The following is a 15,300-nucleotide window of genomic DNA, read 5'->3' on the forward strand; positions in this document are numbered from 1 at the left end:
TCTGGATCTTGTCTACGCTCTAAATTTGGGTCGACTGGAAATCCACTTCCTCCTGATCAAGATAAGTCCTCGGCTGAGAATCCAGGCAATTGTGTTAAGTCATTTGATTGCCTTCCTCTTGGAAACCTTGAGCCAACCATGGGGGAAATTCTCAGGGCAAGGCAAAGAATAAAGGTCAATGCCATGTCGCATCCTGATGGCTTTTACAGACCCAGGAGCCACAGGAGAAATCAATTCCAGTCAAAGAAGTTGTAAAATTTTTCCAAAGTGGAGCCAATATTTTATGATCCTTCAGGTAATGGAAAAATATACACTAAGAATATGAAAACAACCCCAAGTGTCTCCAGCAGCACGGAATTTATTTCTCATTGTTGTCTAAATAAAAATAGGCCAGTTCAGTCACAGGGCTGTGTTCCTTAATCCATCACTAAATGACCTGTTATGAGTATACATGGGAAAAATATGATTACAAGTTATTCCTACTTTTCCTGGCTGCCCACAGCCATGCTTTCTTTTTCAAAGCTTTTTTTCCTGAGTATAAAAATAATATATATATTATTATTAAATTAAATTTCCTGAGTATAAAAATAATATATATTTTATTATTAAATTAAATAATAAAAATTTCATTGTAGAAATTTTGGGAAATAAAGAGATTTTTAAAAAAAGTAAAAATCACTACAATCCACCATTAACAAGTGTTTTTTAAAACAAAAATTGAGATCATGTTGTATATATAATCTCATATTCTCTTTCATTTAGCATTTATCAGTAGCCTAATTTTATATACCCAATATTCTTCAAACATGTCACTTTTATCAGTTATATTAGACTGCTCAGGGTGGCTGTGCCATAATTAAAGTAACTGATCACCAGACTGGACACTCAGGTTGTTCCCAGTCTTCCTATTTTATAGTGAATGTGTGAAATGTCCTGGTGGAAATATCTTTTCCCCACTCTCTACAGGTTTCTTTAGGAAGTAGAATTTCTAAACCAAGCGGTGTGCAAAACTTACATTTCTTTTTTTATTATTTTTTAAAATATATTTTATTGATTTTTCACAGAGAGGAAGGGAGAGGGATAGAGAGCTAGAAACATCAATGAGAGAGAAACATCGACCAGCTGCTTCCTGCACACCCCCTACTGGGGATGTGCCCGCAACCAAGGTACATGTCCTTGACCGGAATCGAACCTGGGACCTTTCAGTCTGCAGACCGATGCTCTACCCACTGAGCCAAACTGATTTCAGCAAAATTTACATTTCTTGATAGATATTGCCAAATGGCCTGCTGTTTGTTCAATAAATATTACTTGGATGCCCAAATGCCAAGCGTGGTTTTGGGCACTGGGGATGAGACAAACTTTGTACCTGGGGAGTTATATTCTAATAATGGTACCAATTTGTCTTCCCACCTTCCGTGTCTGGCTCCTTACCCCCTTGCCAGTGTGATAATCTTTTAAGAATAAACCTAGGGTAACCCAATAGTCAAAAAATATTATTTCAACTATTGTTTTAATTTTAGTTTTTTATTAATGTACTTTCCCATAAATGTAGCAATCATCTCTATTTATGTGTATGAATTGTCTTCTCACGTTCTTTTTTCTTTTTTGTATTAAGATGTTTGCTTCTTTTTATTGGCAAAAGCTTTGGTTATGTTCTACACAGTAACTTTCTGCCTGCCATATTTTACACATACTTTTCATTTGCGTTCTAGATATTTATGGTGCTTTCTAACTTTTCATTTGGCAAATCTTGAGCACATACCAGGCATGGAGGATGGAGCAATGGACAGAAACAAACATGGAACAGGCAGCCCCATGGGGCAGACAGACCTGCTTTATGAGAATAAGGCAGAGAAGGGAAGGGTAGCATACAAAGATTCCTCTGGTGGCTGAGGCATGGCAAATGTCTTACGGAGAGTTCTGAGAAGCAGAGGCTGATGGGAAATATCCAGGGAATGCTCTTCAGGAAAAACCTATAGGGGGTGAGGGAAGCTGAAAAGAAGGGGAAAAGGCCTATTGGGAATGCTGTCTCCTACACAGTTCAACTTGGTCCTGACCCGCAGCTGGCTAGGGAGCATAAATTGAACTGCAGATCTTCTTGCTTTGAGGTGAAGGTGTGGAGCCCTTTGTGAACTCCCACCAAGTCATCCTTGGTTTTGAGATGTTCTGGAGGGTCAGGGAAGGTAGCCTCCCTGGCAGGTGGCTCACCAGAAGAGGCAGCTGTGAGCATCAGTGGTCAAGGCTGCTGCATCTGGAGATGGGTGCAGAAGCCTGGTGAAGGGCAGCTGGGTGGGGCACCGATGATGTGTCCTGCACATGCCCAAGCACCGGAGAGGCAGTGTGGCAGGAGGAGTGTTGGCAGAGCTACGCAATCAGCTTGGCAGTTAGCAGAAATCAGTTTGGCTTCGGTGTGGAGATTGACACATGGACAGGGCAGAGGTGGACTGCAGGGGTCTAGGAATGATTGAGTAAGTTTAGGGCATGCGAAATACAGCCCCCCACCTTGAGGAGTCCTTGTGGCCATGATTAACATGCCAAAGGCTCTGAGAAACCCTATTATTTAGAATCTTGATTGACTTTGCTCCAACCCACATTTCCCAAGAAATCACAGAGGAACAGAAAGGACAGCATAACAATATAAAGGGTCAACTCCAGGTGAAAAACAGAGGCCTGGACAATGGTGATCCAGAACTGCAGAGAATTGGGTGGATTGAAAACATATTCAGGAATTCAAAACCACAGGACTTAATTGAAGATTGGATATGGAACAAGAGAGAGGAAAATGTCAAGGATGACTAACTCCTGGGTTTCCCATTTGAGCTTAGGTGGTGGCACATCATTCTTGGAGAAATTTCAGGTCTGACATCAAGTGGGATGATTGATGGTGGGCAGGGAGAGAGGACCATGTATTGGCAAAAAAAAAAATGTTACCCTTAGAAGAGCATTATGCCTAGAGAAATAAGCCAGTCAGAGAAAGATAAATATCACGTGATCTCACTCATTTATGACATACATAAACTGATGAACAACATAAACTGATGAACAAAAATAGAACCAGAGTCATAGAAGCATCAAATAGACTGTCCAACCTATGAGGGAAGGTGGGGGATGAGGGGATAAGAGATCAACCAAAGGACTTGTATGCATGCATATGCACATAACAAAAGGACACAGAAGGGGGGGGGAGTGGGGGGGAGGGCATGTGCTGGGAGATGGAGGAAGCCAGGGAGAGGTCAATGTGGGGAAAAAAGACTTATGTAATACTTTAAACAATAAAAAATTTAAATTTAAAAATAATAATAAATAAAAAATAATAAAAATTTTTAAATGTTACCCTTAGATATTTAACTTAATAAATGCCAGCAAAATATGAACCCATGGGGAAAGCCCTGGACTATAGACTTGGGTTCTAGATCCATCTCTACTAATAAGTGATTCTAGAACCTTGAGCAGATCCCTTCATTTCACTGAGCCTCAGTTTCCCCACCTGAAAAATGGAGATAAGTCCTATTCTAACTACCTCACATGTTGTCATTTTGATCAAATCAAATAAAAATAAAAATGTGTCCAATTGTAGAAATTAACCCAAATACAGGAGTATTATTATGATTATCACTAGCAGTCATTAGAGGTTATCTCTGCCATAGTGCCCTAAGGAATCAAGTAAGACAAGACATGAGGTCAACAGAGACTCAGGCACATACATTTGTGACATGGCTATGGTATAAAAGCAATTACACAGATTCACTTATAATCATCCCAACAACATTTTTTTCGGAGAGAAAACGTCTTTTCTCTGTCACTAATGTCTCTCCCTCTGCTCACTCTTACTCAACCAGAGTCAACCCCACCCCCATCAAAATCTGATCTCAAGAAATCGTCCACTGATTGGAATTAAAGAAAAAGTGCCGATAAAGCCTAAAGGGTTTTCTTCCCAGGGATCTCCTCAACAGAGAATTAAATCCTTTGCTAAAGACAGGGATTCCTAAGGCCAGAGTTGGAGAACAGGGAGCACATTCAAAGAGGTATTGAGGGTGAAATAAGCCAGTCGCAAGAAGACAACGACTGCATGGTATATAGAGACAGGAAGAAGAGAGGCGGTTGTCAGAGGTTGGAGGTGGGGATAATGGAGAGTTGGTTTTTAATCGGGGAAGAGTTTCTATTTTTCAAGTTGAGAAGAGATTTGAAGACAGATTGATGTTTGCACAACAATGTAAGTGTACTTAAAACTGTACACACTTAAAAATGGTTAAGATGGTAAGTTGTATGTGTATTTCACAGTAATAACAAGAAGGTATTGAAAAAGTTCAGGATCACATCATTATAAATTTGTCAAAACCTATGCAATGTACAATACAAAGAGTGAAGGCTGATGTAAGCCCCTGACTTTGGTGGTGATGATCTGTCAATTATGTCCATCAGCTGTAACGGATGTACCACTCTGGTGCCTCTCTGATGCAAGATAGTCAGGGAGGCTGTGTGTGTGGAGGGGCAAGAGGTACCTGGGAGGTCTCTAAGCCTTCCGCTCAATTTTTCTGTGAACCTAAAACTTCAAAGAAAAAGGAGAAGAAAAAGAAGAAGAAAGATGTACTGAGGTTTGTGATGCTTGTCCTGGTGCTCAGGGAATCAATCACCCTGCAGAGGGAGCCTTCTACTACACACACACACACACACACACACACACACACACACACACACATGCACACACACAGCTCTGCACAGCCTTCTCCAGTCAGCTAAGCAAGGAGAGCCAGTGCTCATTACATTCAGGGATCACTCTGGAGCTTTAACATCCAAAGGCATCTTTGTTCTAATTGTGGAGTCATTTCACATCCCATTTAGCTCTTACATAAGACATACTTTGGATCTGATGTATTGGGGGCTAGGGGGAGAGAAGCATTACCCATTTTATTCATTTCAAATAAACTAAAAATAACTATTCTACCCATTTCCTGGAGCCCATAAAACACTATTTGGAAAGAACGGAGCGGGGGGAAAGATATAAAATGAAAAGAAAAACATATAGAAGCTTGGCTTCAAAACCTGGCTCTGCCCCTCATCTGCTGTGCAACCGTGGGCAGGTTCCTGGCCCTGTCTGACCCGCAGGCACCTCATCTACCAAGTGGGATATTTGCCTTGGAACCTCTGTCCTTTGAGATCCCTTCAACTCTGACACCCTACTTTCCTGTGAGAAGTAAGACAAGAAGTTGGGTTGCCTTATTTTGCTACCCAGCCAGTAGATAAATCATTTTTTATTATTGAGAAATTTTTCCAGATTAATTTTGATGAGATCCATGTGGTAAGAAGTAGCTGATGTCATCCTTCCTCTCTTTCCTGTTCTAGTGTCTACAAATAGTCATTAATGCTCACAGTCTCCACTTCCCCAGCTCCTGCTAGCTGCTCAAAGTCACCATAACCTCCTGTGGCCAAATCACAGATACAACTCAGTCCTTTGTTTCCTCCCTTGCCTCTCAAGAACATTTCAACATAGGTGACTGCCCTGTCTTTCTTGAGACACTCTCCTCCCTGGGGGTGAGAGAGAAAGTGAGGTTGCCTTCCCAGAATCCTGAGTGTCAATGCCTGGATTTGTACCTATAATATTGGTGCCGAAGCCTTGGGCCTTGATGCTATAGGTGTCACATTATTTGCAGTGATTTGCTTTCCCGTTGCCATTATTTTACCACTCAATTCTTGACTCTCTGGGTGATTCATTCATTCACTCATTCATCAATTACTTGTCAAGAGCCAACTATTTGCCATACACTCTATTGGCATTTCGCATGTACCAAGACTAGCATGGCCCCATTATGAATGCACACCCAGCATTTATAGTTCATGGAAGAGGCAGGCATTAAACAGGTAAATACAAGATGCGTTTGTTTGTTTGTTTAAAACTATATTTTTATTGATTGCAAGAGGAAGTGAGAGGGAGAGAGATAGAAACATCAATGATGAGAGAGGATTATTGATCGACTGCCTCCTGCATGCACCCTACTGGGGATTCAGCCCACAACCCAGACATGTGCCCTGACATAGGTGGACACTCAAACACTGAGTCACACCGGCTGGGCAAGATGCATTTATAATTAGAAATGTGATGCATTCTCTGAAGAAAAATACCAGGTGAAAGAGGAGCCCCGCAGGATGTCAGCAAAAGCCACTTGAGGAGGGTAATGTTGACACTAAATCTAAAAGGCGGGAAGGAACCAGCATAAATGAGTGAGACAGTTGGAGTCCTCCAGGCCCAGGAAAGACCCTCACGAAACCTGGTTGGGGAAAGGGGGAGTAGCATCTTGAAATGGGGATCCAGGGTCTTTGGCAATGTCAAGAACCAACAGCACCCTGCTCTTACCTAGATCAAGGTTTTTGGAGTTGCTTTGGGGGAGCAAATGGAGACTCTGGAGGAGTTAAGCCCCCACTCCTACCTCCAGTCACGCCCTGGCACTGCCACTGGGGCCAGGGCCCAAGGAGGCCATAGCCGTTCCATTTAAAGGCCTGAAGGGGGCCAGAGCGAGGGAGAGGGCAGAGCAATTGGAGGAGGGGGTTTCAGGAGGGGCTGGACCCTACCAGGCCCCAGAGGACTGCTTTAGAAAAAATATTCTGCTGATCTGTGGAAACTTGGGAAAGGGCAGGGAAGAAGGTAACTCATCTTTAGTGCTGGCCCTGCTTATTTTCAACAGACGTAGAATAATTTGTCACACAGAAAGGACTACAACCCTTTTCTTCAGCTTCCCTGTGGAGGGTGGGCAGGCACTACCTTGTCATCATGACACCCACAGGGCCTTCGCAGGCAACCTGGTCCTGCTTCCTCGGTCACGGATGAGGAAACCAAGGCTGTGAGGTGAGGGACCTCCCAGGCCAGACCATGTGACCAGAAAGAGGCTTAAACCTCATCTGCTTGTCTCCAAAGCCCACATCTTGTCCACGCATCACCCTTGGATGCCACCTGGGCCACCTGCAGCTTTCCCAAGGGCTGGAACCCCAAGCTTAGAGGCCTATCGGTGGCCCCTCCCCTGCCAAGCTGTCTCTCTTCTGTCACAGAAGAGAGAAAGTGTCCCCTAAATGAATGTCATGAGCAGACGACTGTGAGCAAAACAATGTCTCTGCGGCTGGGAGTGGCCCAAGGCCATGTGAGGAAAGCTTGCCTTCCGAGGGAGGACCAGCTGCTGTGGAAGCTGGAGTGTTCGCCGGCGGCCCCTCTCCCAGGAACATTAGCTCAGGAACGAGCCTTGGGCAGAGCCCGTGGGAACGAGGCCTGCGCTCCCCTCTCTAGGGGCCGCCTCAGCCACGGACTTCGCTCTCAGCAAAATTCTTGCCGGACATCTGTATTGTTCAGGGAACTGGGGCCGGGGCTGGCTGCCACAAGGGGCTCCAAGAGAGTCCACCAATTCTGGGGCTGTCACCTCTGAACCCACAGAGTCCGTGTCTCCCAAAGTCCACATTCTGACCTTGGAAATCTGGAGCAAGCTAGGGGGAATTTAGACAGATGTTGCTTTTCCCAGTTTCCTGTGGAAATTAAGTGAAACCAGGAGGCATCTCATTCAAGGAGATGAGATATGTGAGGAAAATGGAGAAGATAAACACACGAGGTATTCGTTTGCAAAGCAGTGTTCTTCCTGGCTCAGGGCTCGTCAGAGGGAAGTTAACCTCTGGCAGGGCACTTGGCAGCAAAGCAAGACCTTGAGCCCCATCTTTCTTCCCTCACGCCCACCCATGACCCCCATCCTCACAGCAGTGATCCTGGGGTTCCCCACCCCTGGCACCTTTGCACACTTGTGAGCCTTCTCACCGTCTGTTCCCTCTCCTTGCAATGCCCTTCCTTACCTTTTTGAAGAACCTTTACTCAACCCTCATGGACCAAGTCAAACAACAGCCCTTGGACTCCCTCCCTCCTGCCTTCCCAAGCCAGGGCTGCTCTTCTGGGTTCACCCATCACCTATAAACACCCCCACAGTGGTCCTGCTACATGGACTTGAAGGGCCTCTACATTCTCCCTTTATGGGTGTGACTGGGTTGTGAGTGCATGGCCCCCCCTCACCTGTCAGGACCACCCCCACTGCAAGGCAAGCTGGGACTGATGGCCTTGTGCTGAGTCTATACGTACCAAGGCAAAGGTTCTGTTTCTGTGTAAAAGGAGGCAAATAAATTTTGGAAACAACCAGACACCTTTTCTAAAATAACAACTGACAGAAAGCATTTTGGTTTAGTTTGTTGGTTGATTTTGTTTTTATATATGTCAAAGCTCTAGTGCCATCCCAACAATCCCGTGAGAAAACTGAGGCTCCGGGTGGTCATGTCTTTGGGTGAGGACACTATGGGCAGGGAAGGAACCAGACAGAAAATCTGTGGTCTGAGGATTTCCGTTTAAAACCTCCAAATACTAGAGGAACAGGAGGCTGACCAGGCAGCTAGTTATCGGGTGAAGAAATGGGGTCCACTTGAGCCCTAACCCAGTGTATCTGCTGTGTTATATATCTGTCCCCAAAGCGACACTCATGGAGGCTAACGCCCAGAACAAACGGTGAGGGCCAGCTTTCCCAGACTGGACTGGCTGCCCTGGGAAAGCTCTGTTCTGGGGTCAACCTTAATGGGAACACTGAGAAACTGAGACATGAAAGGATGTCGGGCTGAGACCGGCTAGGAAGGGTTGGATGCCCCGTCCTGAGGAAAGAACCACAGTTGAAACAGGAAAAACCTGGGGGATGTGATTCCCTGTCTCTCACCTCCGTCACGGTGAGGACTCAGTAAAGGAGAGTGACAGAAGGGAGAGAGGCTGTCTGGGATGGAAGAAGGATCGGTGAGTGCCCCCCAGGGTGTGCCATGAAATCCAACTACATGAAACCCCTACTTGGCAAACTGGGAGCAGACGCCCCTCCCCTCCCTGGGTCTGGGGATCCCCCATTTGTCCCAGGCCAGACTCAGTGCCTGGGATGGTTGCCAGCCTTTCTCTGAGACGCCCCCTGGCGGTAGATTTCTCTTTATGTTACTGCTAGTTTTTGCCTTCCACAACTAGAGACTCTCTCCTTTATAGTATTGGATGTACCATATTTTCCGGAGTATAAGACGACACTGTGTTCTAGTAAAAAGCCTGCTCAGATTGGCTAGAGTCTATTAAAAAAAAAGAACTGGTGTTGCCTCGGAAGTGGGGGGGTAGTCTTATACAGCGAATATAGGCCTAAGCCTATGTTTTAACTGTAAAATTAGTGTGTTGTCTTATACGTCGGAAAATACGGTAAGCAGACTTTAAAGTGGCTGTCCCCACGGAGCCATGCAGGTGGTGGGAAGGGAGGGGCAACGATGGAGAACAGACTCTGAGTCCTGGTCCTATGTGGGCACCAGGGCCCCCAGTGACCTGAGCATGTCCCCTCTTCTGCCTAAGCTGCAGTTTCCTCCAGATTAGAACATGTTGCTTGCAGGGTGGCTGGGACATCCAGAGGGGGCTGCTCAGCAGGCAGCAGATTAGGAAATGGCCCTGGCTGCAGAGAGATCTGCGAGTTGCCAGTGTGTGGGTGAGAGAGAGGTCTAAGAGAGGCTTAAGAATGCCATGGACACCGGCTTGCTTCTTGCCTTGATGACTTGCTGTTAGAAAAACCTGCCCTGGAAAATGGTTGCTTGTCCCAGAACTAGTACACTTAGAGCCAAGACAGCTGATCCACGACTGGAGTGCTGCCCAGCTGAGCCTGGCCTGAATTAACTTGTTACACTGAGTTTTGGGGTGATTGTTACTGAGCATTGCTGTGGTGATACTGACTGATGCAGAGATGGGAAAGGTCTTAACGGGGGACAGACTGAGCTGGCAGGTCTTTTGCTCTTTCCCCTTCTCCTTCTCCTGGACTGAGACAGATTCAATGCTTGGAGGGGTGCAGCCATCTTATCACCACAGGGTGACAGGAACATGCTAAGTGTGGCTGAATGGACAGATAGAACGAGCCTCCATCCCTGATAGCACCATGAAGCCATTGCGTCAGCCCTGAAATGCCTAACCCTGGACATCTTCTACGTCAGAGAAATAAAGCCTCTACCTCCATTAAGCCTCTGTTTTTCAGGTTTATGAAACTATATAACTTCAACTATCAATAAATACAGTGCGTGATAGACACATAACCATTAGATCAACCAGGGAGGCCGTGAGAGGTCACAAGAGGACCCCACAGGATCCCAGCAAATATGGCTCAAGAATGTGGGAGAGAGAGGAAGCCCACAGAAGTCTGAGGTGAAGGAGAGGCTGAAGTGAAGGGGGAACTAAGAAAGGTGCTGACCAGAGCCACAGAGAAGAGAGTGGTAACAGGAGACAGGGGTAGGCCAGGCTGACTCCAGTGGTGAGATACAGAAACACGAGGAAGAAACCTTCAAGGGATTTTGGAAACAAGAGGTCCTTGACCTTGGCAGGGTTGAGGACAGAAGCCAAACCACACAGAATCCCAGGCCCCTGCGTCTCACTCCTGGGGATGGACGCTGGAGGAAGGATGATGCAATGGGAGGAAGTCACTCCTGGGCCAGCTGCAGTCTTGTCCTCACCGCAGGGACCAAGTCTCCTCCTCACTTCCAGATTGGAGTCTAAACTCCTCAGCTTGGCTTCCAGCCCCCCTCCAAGACGCAGACCCAGCAAGGACCTGGCCTCCCCTCCCAGTTTCCCTTCCCACAGTTTAATAACCACTACCCAGGAACCATTCCTGGCCAAGCTGCCCTCCCCTTGGACAGCTTTCCCCTTACCCATCCTCCGCCTGCTCAGGCTTTCCACGTGGCACCAATGTCACTTCTCCATGATGGAGATGAGCTCTACCCGTTCTCTGCCTCCTCCCACCTCCCTGTGCCCACCGGAGACCTCATTGTCTGGGTGCAAGTGGTTTGCACTTGCCGGGGTGGGGACGCCCAGGTGGGGAGTGCCTGTGTTTCTGGCACCTGTAGCCTTGGCGAATTGTCATCACCTGGTGGCAGGAGGCCTTGCCTGAAGCTCCCAGGTCAGGGAGACCTCCCAGCATCTTCAGGCTCACTCCCAACCCCTTCCACGCCCACAGGGCTGCTGTCCAGCCCTCAGGAAGGAAGCAGAACAATCAGCAGAGAAGCTGAGGACTTTCTTCCCCTCTCTCTGGAACCTCCCAGAGGGCAGCTGCTTCCTTTCTCTCCTTTTAGAACAAGAAGAAGCAATTGTGACCAAATTTAGAAAACAACCAAAAATTAAAATAAAATACAATCCATATTTTAAAATCCATTTTGACAGCTCCACCCACTTTGAGGAATGTTTCTTCTGAGCATCACGGCTGAGGGTCCCGTAGCAGCAGCAGCAGCAGCAGCAGCAAGACCAGCCGCGATGTCACAGTGTTGGAGGCTGATGAGGAAAGGGGGCTTCTCACCCAGGACAGACAGACCTACCACACCAGCAAAGGGGGTGTGAGGATGAGACCCCAGGGAAGGGCAGGGCCAGATGAACCCAGATTCAAGGAAGCATCTTCTCGGGTTCTTATTTCTACCAGTAGCTGGAGAGGACAGATGCTTCCAGAAGCCACCTCAGAGACCAGCCACGGTGGAGGGGCCCCTCCTTAGGTCCATGCTACTTTTAGCACATTGTTTGGGGAACAGAGGGAAACCCAGGGAACCAGACAGTGTCTCCCACCTTATATAATAATAGCCACCGGGTACTGGGTAAGTGCTATGTGCCAGGAGCTGTGCTGGGAGAGACATTTTTTTTTTTTTTTTGGGTGGGGGGAGATGGGAGGGTTAATATTGTTGCCAGGAAATCTACATGAGTCACGTTGCCTCAGATTATCATATGGTGGGGGAGGGGGGCAGTTGTGGGCCAGAGTGAAGGAAAGGAATTTGTTAGGAACAATGTATAATAGTCTTGCTTTGCACTTATGGTATCCAGAGGCAATTTTAGTAAGGCTGTAGGCGAAAGCTGCTACGTCCTTTGGCCACATTAATAAAGATAGAGAGGCCAGATTCAAGGTGATGATCTCACTGAACTCAGTTCCCATCAGCCCAAATGGGACCCATTTTCACTGAGCCTTAGTTTCCTTTTTGGGTTTGTTTATTTATTTTGTTTTATTTTTTGTTAATCCTCACCCAAGGTTATTTATTTATTTTATTTTTTTTTGATTTTTAGGGGGAGTGGAAGAGAGGGAAAGACTGAGAGAAACATCAATGTGGGAGAAATCATTGATTGGTTTCCTCCTGCATGAGCCCTGGCCAGGTCCCCGGCTGAGGAGGAGCCTGCAACCCAGGTACGTGCCCTTGACCAGGGTTGAACTCAGGACCCTTTCGTCTGCAGGCCGAAGCTCTATCCACTGAGCAAAACCAGCTGGGGTTGAGCCTCAGTTTCTTCCCCAATAAATCAGAGCTAGAAAATACCTCTTTCATTACATTGTTGTGAAGACTAAACAGGTAATGTATGGAAACCTATCATTCATCAATGATCATCATTGATGTTTAAACCTTGGCATTTAAAACAGAGTGGAGGTTTTCTCCCAGAGTTGGGAAGATCTGGGGATGCCTACTCTCTTTCTATATCTGAACCCCCTTATGGGCAAATGAAAGAGACTAATTCTGCAGAATCAGTCTGTCCTAAGGGACAGAATCATGTTCACTTGGCAAAAGCCAATATTAAGCTAATTTCAGCCAAATAAAAGAAATTGCGACTGTAAAACTGGAAGGAAATACAGCTGACCCTTGAGCAATATGGGGGTTAGAGGTGCCAAATCCACCCCCACCCTGTATAGTCCAAAATCTGTGTCTAACTTTTGTCACCCCTAAACTTAACTACTAACAGCCGACTGCTGACCAGGAGCCTTACCAACAACAGTTAACAGTTAAGCCTCAATTAACAACAGTTAATTGACACGTACTTTGCATGTATTCTTACAATAAAGAAAACTAGAGGAAAGAAAATGTTATTAAGAAAAATCATAAGCAAAAACACAATTACAGAACTGCATGTGTTTACTGAAAAAAAAAATCCACACTATTTGTACACCTGTGTAGTTCAAACCCATGTTGGTCAAAGGTCAACTGTACTTCCACATGGTGCTATCTTTGGGTATTGAGAATCTAAATGATTTCTTTATATTCTTGTGTGGTTTCTAAATTTTTAGCTGAGCATATTGTTTTTAACAATTAAGAAAATATAAAGTGTTAAAGAGAGAGAAAAAAAAATATGTGTCAGGAATATGGTAGTAGGAATTGGAGATCTACCAAATATAAATCGTGCTTTCAAAACTCTCAAACCTGAAGTCCATTCGCAACAGAGGTAATGCAGCCGCCCTCTCTGGGGCCACCCCAGCCCTCATCCTCAGAGGACAGAGAACAGGCACCTGACAAAGGACCACCGAGTCCGGATCTAAGAGTGCAGGACCACCTGCTCCAGTGGAAGATGTCACCAAGGGCCTCAGAAGCCCATGAAGTGGGGAGGAAGTTTTTCAGCCCAGCACTAGGGTCAGACAGCTTTACCATCAGTTAAGTCTTCCCTCAACTTTTAATTTAGAAAACAGACTTGCCTTGGATTTGAAAAGGCAGGAGTGAGCGGCCAAGGCAGGTGATGGGGCAGACATTAGAACTGGCAGCAGCTGATGTGGGATCTGGTCCCAGCCTTGTCTCCCGGGCTGTGTGATGGTGGGTAAGCCCCTTCCCTCTCTGAGCCTCAGGGTCCCCTTCTGTAGTTCCAAGAGGCTGGGCAGAATGAGCTGGTTCTAAGCTGCGCCCCAGCCCAGACTCAGCAGCTGAAAGCCGCAGTCCCGCGGCTATACTTTCTCAAAGTCTCCACGGCCCAATGAACCTCAGAAGCCTTTCAACCCCATTGTTCCAGCCCTGCCTTTAATGGAGCCACATCTGGAGTGTATCTTCTCCGATCCCTGTTTTGTACAGTTCTTCACAGCTGGGTCCCCATAAATCAATTAGTTCTGCAGACAAGTTCCCAGAATTGTCCAGAATCTTACCCAGAAAAGGCAGTTTTATTTCCTTGCGTTCTCTGGTTCCAAAAGGAGTGAACGAGCCCAGTCCATTTCAGGACAAACTCCCGGAGTCCTTGGAATCCCGTGGCCGCTAGGGTTTTGTGGGGTGGCCGAGACCCACGCTCCTGTGTCCTACCTGTGGACACAGAGGATGGATGGGCCGGGGAGTCCCCTAACCCCCACCCTACTGAGAAAAGATTGGACTGAAATGACCCTCAAAACTTCTTGCAGCTCTTGGACCCAAAGTGTTCCCTGGAATGAACTAACTCTGAGGGAATAATTCAAAAGTTAACTTCCCTGCAGAGGGAGGAGGAGGACTGGGGAACCTTCCAGAACTCCCTTTGTCCGCTTGTTTTACCCAAGGCAGCAAACAGCACAGAATCCAGGACTACCCCTGTTGTTCCTGACAGCTGTTCTGATCTCCAAGATATCTCTGGGGTGGAGCAACTCAGACTCTTTGGTCAGTAAATGGTCCCTGAGCGCCTCTTTTGGCCGGATGCTTCGTGCCCACGGCCTGGCCCACCTCATCTCATTTCATCCTAACCACCCACTTCCAGTTGGGTACTTATTGCATGGCCTCTATTTTACAGATAAAGAACTGTGCCTCAGAGAGGTTTATTAATTTGCCTAAAGTCACATACTAGCCAGTGACCAAAGGGAACTTATATCAAAGGCTGTCCTTCTACAAATCCCAAGCTCATTTAAATATATTCTGACAAATAAAGCCAAATCCAGGCCCTTAATTGTTTTTTTACTAACAAGAGTTTAGACTCAGACTCCATTTATGAGAATTTTTATACCAAATGTACTAAGCTGAAGTACATGTACTTAGCTCAAAAAGGCTAGTAATACTCAATATTTATAATAAAACCAATAATCCCTGGTCCCACCCTTCCTACTCTCACTCAGATCTGGTTTCCAAGAGGCCACTACTCTCAACATTTCCAGCTAGTTCTTCCAGAATTTGCCTCCATGTTTCAAACAACATTAGCCCTGCTTTCCCATGGTATTTCAGTGTTAGACCATTATTATAGACTTCCTATTATGGAAAATGAGGGTTCAATTATACCTTCTCGCTCTTGCTGTCACACACACACACACACACACACACACACACACCCTGCCCCTCCCCACCCCACAGCCTACTAATGTCCTTTTACTTCTCCCAGAGCATCTGGGGTAACCTGAGCAGCCTAAACTGTCTGCAGGGATGGAGACGGAGGGTAGAGTGTTGACCTTTGGCTAAACACAGATGTCTGCAGGGATGGAGACGGAGGGTAGAGTGTTGACCTTTGGCTAAACACAGATGTAACGCAAACATCTATCTCACATTCCCTCCCAGAAATCCAATGAA

This window comes from Pipistrellus hanaki (assembly GCF_964339955.1).
Source record: "Pipistrellus hanaki genome assembly, chromosome: 11".
NCBI classification, from domain to species: domain Eukaryota; kingdom Metazoa; phylum Chordata; class Mammalia; order Chiroptera; family Vespertilionidae; genus Pipistrellus; species Pipistrellus hanaki.